Below are 7,827 nucleotides of genomic sequence, written 5' to 3'. Positions count from 1 at the left end.
TATATAGGTAGCTTCCCTATTTTTCACATTTACTTCAAGCTCACTTGAACCTTCAGACTTTATGCACCACTACAGCTCGTGGGTTTGTCTTTGTTTTTTATATGTTTATTTGGGTTTTATTGTTTTTAAGTTCTGAAAAAACACTAAATATGTAACATATAAAATGATCTCCCAGTGGTCAGGTATCCAATTTCACAATACACCTCAACAGGAAATGATACAGAACTACAGGTGAAAACACCCAAACTGTTAATTCCTCCTCCACATTAAAAAAAAAGGAACAGAAAACATTCACTCTCCCAAAATATAGGAGGCACATGAAGTGGTGATCTGCAACCATTCCTTGATGCTGATAACAGATATCGATGAGACTGAAAGTGTTTTGGGCTTTGGAATAAAAGGATTCTGTATGGGGCTATAGGTGACCCATATATATATATGTGACCCTATAAGAGGAGGAGGTGCTGAATGTCCCTCTTCAATTATATCCTTCATGCACTCCAACAACAACAAATACCAGCCTGAGTCCATTAAATCAGTCCTTAGTCCTTTCCTACATTCTATTATAATAAACATCAATTATTTTTTGTTATTGTCTACTCTTAGCTATAGACCAACGTTTCTGCTCAATACAGTATATACGTATTTCTGCATATATGTAGATTTGTCCAAGTAGTGATATGATAGGGGGAATAGTTCTAAGCTGAGAGTTAGTTTTCATTTGCTATGAGGGAGAAATTCTTCCCTATGAAGGTGCTGAGGCACTTGAGCCATATTATCCAGAGAAACTGGGGACACCCCATCCCTGGAAGTGTTCAAGGTCAGGTTAGATGAGCCTTTGAGCAATCTGGGAGAGTAGAAGGTGTCTCTGTCCATGGCAGAGGGTTGGAAAGAAATAATTTTTATCACCCCTCCCAACCTAAAACATTCTCTGTTTCTCTGATTCTCTAACTCTCTGATGCTATTCAATTCCTTCTTGAAATCTCATTTCAATAACTCAAAATTTTCTTTCACCTTTTCTTTCTTTCTCTTTCCTTCCTATGTTTTCATCACTGGATGTACCTGATGTTGGATAATACAGGGTACTTGAAGAAGATTCAGCCCATTATTCCAGGAGAACTTCAACAATTTGAGTGGGAAATTTGACTTTATTCTTCAGAGACCATTCTACTGCTTTCCTTACAAAATCTCTCTGTAATGAATTTCTGCCTTCATCAGACTATCTTTCTGATAGTCAGAAGGCACCTCTGGCTATTATGAATAGGAAAGTTAAAAGGAATGATTGCCCATTTCCCAAACTGTTTTAGTCAGAAGTGATGAGATGGCAGGAGTCTCAGACTTTTCTCAAAATAAACTAACAAATACAGATAATCAAGAATAAAAATTAACTGCATGAGTAGAAGTGAAAGGCTCTTATGCGGATGACACATATTTGGGGCAAAAACAGGACACAAGGGATCTGGTGGGGCCCCTTATGGCTTTAGGGACAACACAAATTCTGCTCTTTCATTAGTACACTCCAACAATACCTATGTATTTTCAACATATACACTGCTCACTTGAAAGGTGTCTCCATATACCTTATATGTTCTCTGGTTATTTGTAGCCTGGGAAAGGCAAAACAAGTTTGCTAAATATGTCTAATCTTTTTACATAGGAAAAAGCATTAAAAAGCTAAAAAACCCAGACATAACTCTCTACAACAGAATCTAGGAACTAATTGCCATTGCCTCGTACCTGAAAACATCTTCTCAAATATTACTCAAATTCTGACACAATCGGTGTGGCTGTTAATCAATAAATATACATATTTTCCCCCACGTTAAAATAATCATTACCAAATGTTATTTAAGCTATATTATATTGTTGTCATCTTATTGCAGGGGTTCCATACTATTGTCTCCTTATCACAAAAGTTCCATACCTTCTTGGGGTTTCTTGTGGCAGTTCCTCAAAGCAGAGACTCCTTCCTCTTCACAAAGCAGCCACTGACTCCAGTTCCCTTCTCAAGGCCACCCCACTCTTTTATAGCACTCTTCTTCTCACTGGTTACAGCTGTGGCCTGGTAAAGCCAGGCCTGTTCCTAATCTTTGATAATTGGCCCAGCTGCAACTCCTTAAGGCTAAGATCACTCTCTACACTATCTTTATTTTCTCATATTCTATCCCCCTACATTATATGAATGCTTCTATGGATAAAACAAGTATTATATTTGAGCAGGACTTTGGGTCAAGGGGACAAATCTGGTCACTGCCACTGACTTTGAAGGAGGTTATCACAGCATGCTCCTTCTGTACAAGCTATTTACCTTTATACCCTGGCTTTTATTTCATACACACATAGGTGTTACCGCTTACCTTCCTGTACAGGGATGCACGCTTTGCTGATTACCAGATATAAAAATGTAATGCTGATATATGACAGGCACCCTTTGTTTTACTGCCTCCCCATGTCCACATAAACTCCAGTCATTTTCCAAGGGCAAGCTGGGAACCAACATGTGTCATCACATATGCTGACCTTGGAAACTGTTCCAGAGCAAAACTCTCCCAAATCACCTTTGGCTGGTACATATGTAAAACAAGAAGATTCTTAGAGATCTAGGAAATACTGAAATGTAGCAGTTGTCTAAATGTGTGTTGGATTTCTACCCACTGTGTGCATTATAATGATTATGTATCATTGATGTTTACTCTTAAACTACAAAGGAATAACTAAGCACATTATGTACAGCCTTGCTTGTGTCATGTAATGCACTATACGTGTATTAGGCATAAATTAATGCAAACAAGGAAACATATAAGCACACAAGTATTATTAATATGTTTCAAAGATCTTTGGTTAGCATAATGTTTTATTTATTTGCTTGTCTTCCATCAAGCTATTAGCTGGAGTGATAATTGATCAAGCAATTGCATTTTAATTGTGGTAATAGAGCAGCTTTGTGATTTATTCCTCTTTGTTTTGTTTCACTACAAAGTAATCATCTTTGCTCAGATGTTTAACCACCCACCCAATTTATCTATTGAAACAGTTTCACAGCCATATTCCATTAATCTCTGTAGACTCTACAATGGCCATAGTAATTTCTCTCCTTCACAGGGGCAATTTCTTAATTGTGATAGCGTTGGTTATTGCCTCCTTCATCTGCACTTATACTAATCCACCCTTTTTTTCAAATTTGCCAATGACTTCACATTACTTTGTTAAATACAGTAGCCCAGAGCCTGTTATCTTTTAAACTGATGTTAATCAGAAATCTCCTTAAGATGATGATGGCAAGTGTTAACAGAAGTAATAAACTATGAGAGACATATCTGGAACTCTCAGGTAAACAAAATTTGTTCCAAGTAGAGCTAAAGAGAAAGAAAAGCAAAACAGTGAAACAATATTTGGCCAAAACTGCAAACTACTACAACATCTTCCTTTACAACTCCTATTTACTAGTGCAATAGGCAGCTGTTCTCAAAGTAACCTAACTGAAGCTTAAATTTCTTCTATTTAACAAGAAAAAAATATGTATGTGTACCTACAGTGATAATGGAAGATGTGTATTCATAGAAGATTGTTTAGATATTCATAGATAGCTTGTTTATTAATTGTTCTAGTAAACCTCCTCTGACAACAGAAATGCTACTTGTTTGTAACATTTATCTAAAAGATGAAACATCCAAAACAAAGCAGCAACAGAATTCAAAGAACAGAGAGTTAGAGGCTTCTTGCAACAAGATGCATATACCTAAAGATGCAAGGTGTGAGGTAGATCTGAACTCAAGAGCTGATTTTGATCCCATACTCGTCAGCATTTTTCTCATCAGAGCCTACTGATGCACAAAATGCTGATTTCCTCCTGCCCTCTCTGTTGCTCCAAGGTCTACAGTGTACTTCTTTCAAAGAGTGATCCTGAGAGTCAGTTTAAACCCTTGTTTTACTTTACAAGATAAAACTCCATGTTTTATCTTGTCTCTTTTATGTGTATACCTGGTCAAATAATGGGGTAGTGGCAAATAACCTTTTGCTCTATGTATGACTTTTCAATAATATTTGTAATATCTATTGTATCCTCATTATGTAAGGACCTTGCCATGTAAACAACATCTTACACACTGGACCTTTTGTCCCCTTGTCTCTGATTTCCATTCTTCTGTGTAGGACAAGTGGCATGTTTAGGCTTTCAACAGCATCATGCTTTGCAATATATTGCAGGCTTTATTCCCAGATAATCTTCATACACTATTTAAAAGACTTCATTGTATACGTATTTTTAAGCCTATTAATGGTTATTATATAAATGTATGTTTCTTATATAAAGTATATTATCTACAGGCAGTAACAGAAGTTTAGCTATGTGTGATACTCTTTCATATATAAAAGTGCTTACGTTGCTTTCATTTCTCATTATGTTGACCTATGTTGTCATTATCTCACATTTGCCCTCCATGTAGCAGTTGATACATAAATGCTGCATCTGTTTTTCGGTCCTTTCACTGCCTGGATTTTCAAATGGGATATTTTCCTTAGTCCAATGATTCCTTGCATCCAAAAATTGACCACAATTTAAATATAATTAATAATATCATTATTAAATATCATTAATTGTGTCTGTCTCTGTATTCTGTCATGGAGAAAACATGCTGGTAAATGTTTTTTTTTATTTTTAGTCTCTTTTAATTGGGAATAAGTTGCTTAATGTTAGAGAATGTTTGTTTACTCTTTTTTTCACTGAGGAGCTGATGTGCCCCTGCAAAGCCATAACTTGAGAGAGAAAAAGCATAGGTAAGTGGAATTCAATGAATAATTGATAACTGAAGTAACTACATAATTATTAGGGAACGTGACAGAGAATTGTGACAGCGCAGAAGAAGGGGGGGGAAAAAAAAAGCTGAAGACAAATAAACTCCTGTTTTTTAAAATCAGACACATTTCTCATACCACACCGCACAATAACCCTGCAGGAGCAGCGAGGCAAGGCGAGATGGCATGACATCCTTTCGGAACGTGCCTTTCTCCCGCTCGAACATTGCGGCGCGCATCACAATGGGCGAGGTAACGAATCAATTGAGCGGGACTCGCCCCCGCCGCCGTCCCCCAGCCCGTGCCCGCCCCGGAGCCGCCGCCGCCGCCGCTCCTCGGCTTTGTGGCTGTAGGACCCGGGGGGCGCCGCCGCCGCCAATCGCCGCCGCTGCCGGGCTCTATTTGTATGCGATGCCTCCCGCTCCCAGCCCTGAGAGTAACGCGGGGAACGGGGCCGAAAGAATCCCTTTCCGGAGAAGGATTTGATTTTTTTATTTTTTTATTTTTTCCAAGGGTCCTGATACTGGGAAGAATCCGGTTTCATCCCCCTTTTATTCAAAAGTCTGCTGAACAGCTTGTCGACTTCAGCGCGCTTCCCCTCTCTCTCTCTCCCCCTCTCTCTCTCTCTCACCCTCGCTCTCCCTCTCCATATAAATACACGGAGCTCTGTCCTCGCCCTATGCAAGGAAAGTTGGGAAGGACTGCCTGGATGATGGAACCGCTAGTTTTCTGAGAGCCGCCTGATCCCGCAGGGTGAGTGCCCCAACTCCCGAAGGAGAGGCCGGTGCCGGGCTCCGGCCGGCAGCCGCAGGGACGGGATGGCCGCTCCCGCTGCCGGGCAGCGGCACCGAGCGCGGGAGGCAACACTTTCCCGGAGGCGCCGGGAGAGGTCACCGCGGGAGAGGGGATGCCAGAGTCGCGAGTGCGAGCGGTCCAACAAGTTTCTGCGCGGGTACCGCCGGCGTGCGCCTGGTCGGGAAAAAGTTGCCGGGGGCTCTGCGGATTGCATCCCCCGCTCCTCTCGCCGCCCGCGGGCTCGGGTGTGATTAACAAAGAAGTTTGGCCGCTGCGCAGCCGGCATCCCTGGCCGGGAGATCTCGGGGCGCCTCTCCGGCGGTCCCGCCGCGGAGCGGAGCGGGGGATCCGCGCCGCAACTTCTGGCGGGGCGCTCCTGGCAGCCGGGGCGAGGAGCGCCGGCTTTGTTTTCGCCGCGCTTGCGGTGACCTTTTCCCTTCTGGTGGGGATGCCGCCGCCGAGGAGCAGCGCTGCGGGGGAAGCGCCCTCCTCTACCCGCGACGGGGAGCGAAATTGCGCGGGAGCGGGGGAATGTGCATCTATATTTGTTCGTGCGTATCTACATAGATGTAGGTGCATAAGCGTTTTTAGACACGGAAAGCGCAGCCCCGGAGGGGGATGTGACAGCGTGCCCGCCAGCCGTGGGCGGGGGGAGCGCCTCTCTCCCTGCGCAGGGGCGGAGGGGATGCGCATCCCGCGGCTGTGCGGCCGCCTCCCCGCACAATGGAGCGGCGCGGCGGGGCGGCGGGAGGCGGAGAAGGACGAGAAGGAGGAGGAGGAGAAGGAGAAGGAGGGAGGTCGTCTCCGGCTCCGCTGCAGCAGCTGCTCCTGCTGCTGCAGTGCCGCAGACCCGCGTCGCCCCCGCCCTGGCGGAGGATGCTCGGCGCGGTGCCCGCCCGGCCAGCGCAGGGTACCGCGCCCTCGCCGCCGCTGCCGCAGGGAACCGAGCCCCGGCCCGGCGCGGGGGGAGGCTCTCGGCCGGCTCCTCTCGGTCCCTGCGCGGTTCTGCCACGGGGGGCATGGAGCAAGAGCCGCTCCTTCGGTAGAGGGTTGGCAGCAGGAGTGTTGCCGCACCTGAATGCGAAAGTATTAAGGAAAAAAAAAAAAAAAAGACATAAGGAGAGAGAAGTGCAAAACACACACGCCAAATTCAGGATGCAATTAACTTTACTTATAACAAGATCAGAATCAATTTTTTTCAATTTTTTTTTGGTTGTTGTTTGTTTCCTTCATGTTCATTGGGATGTATGTTAATTAAAGAGTGATGGCTCAAAAATGAATTTAAATGGAATGAAGATGTTTTTCATTTCAATTTCACATTTCAGTTATAAAAATAATTATTTTTAAGTTGCTGGTTGTGCTGAGTGCATTGAAGATCTTTAGAGGCTTTTTTTTTTGCTTTTGAGGAAAAAACATTTTGTGTCATGCCTATGTTTCACAGATATGTGAGTAGAAGGGACAGCTCTCTAATAGTAGAGCATTATGTGTAAATACATGTTAAGGTTCAACTGATGGGCAAGAAGTGGCATTTGGGAAGGTTTCTTATTAAGCTGAAGTTCATCCTCTTCACTTAAGGAAAAAGCAGCCTTTGTTGTATGCAGTTTGTACACAAAACAGGTAAAGAATGTCCTGTTGTATTATGGAGTAGTAAGGCTAATCTCCAAACATCACATCTGACTTTTACTACGTGCTGCTTTTCTTAATTCATTTTGTATTTGTCTCTATGTGTGTCTTCTACTTGCATCTTGCACTGCTGTTCATTCCACTGGCATGAAGAGGCTATAGGAGTGTGGAAAGAGAGACAGCTTTTGGTGATTAGGGGCAAGGAAAGGAGGCAGAAAGCTAGTAAAATTATTCTAATGCTTCTCAGAGTAATTTATTGCTTTTCAGTCTTACAGCAAAACCAGCCAAACTTCTGCAAATTGTATAACAATTTTCTACAATAACAGGTTTCTGCAAGCATCTTTGGTGCCATGGCTGATGCTTGTCTAGAAGCTGCACTGATTTCCATAAGAATCCTCATAAAAACAAAGGATGCCATTGTGGAAACTTGAAACAGCTTAGCTTGGTGATTGTTGATTGACTTTTTAGTCAGTGAAACAAAATTTCAATCTTTTCCCCTTGCTTCCCTTGGTAATATTGAATCCTCAGTATTGAGTATTGACTAGTTGAATATTGGAGAAATGAGGAGGACTCAACCAGTTTTACAATGAGGCTTCTGCAAGATGACAAAGACAT

At 42.9% G+C, this 7,827-nt stretch overlaps 1 protein-coding gene across 6 annotated transcripts in view; it reads left to right on the top strand.

Annotated features, from left to right (window-relative positions):
* Nucleotides 1–5,126: 5,126 nt before the first annotated feature.
* ROBO1 (roundabout guidance receptor 1) overlaps nucleotides 5,127–7,827 on the top strand; it is a 687,829-nt gene continuing 685,128 nt past the window's right edge. For 2 of the 6 annotated variants that reach the window (XM_077174531.1, XM_077174536.1), the window contains exon 1: nucleotides 5,129–5,547. The gene's annotated coding sequence lies outside the window, so the exon portion shown is untranslated. Of the gene's footprint in view, nucleotides 5,548–7,827 lie in introns of all 6 variants that reach the window. The other 4 variants (XM_077174532.1, XM_077174530.1, XM_077174535.1 and 1 more) reach the window with 3 other exon arrangements.

This window comes from Agelaius phoeniceus, chromosome 2, assembly GCF_051311805.1.
Source record: "Agelaius phoeniceus isolate bAgePho1 chromosome 2, bAgePho1.hap1, whole genome shotgun sequence".
Classification (NCBI taxonomy): domain Eukaryota; kingdom Metazoa; phylum Chordata; class Aves; order Passeriformes; family Icteridae; genus Agelaius; species Agelaius phoeniceus.
The sequence above is the reverse complement of the archived record's forward strand: the minus strand, read 5'-3'. Positions and strand labels throughout refer to the sequence as shown.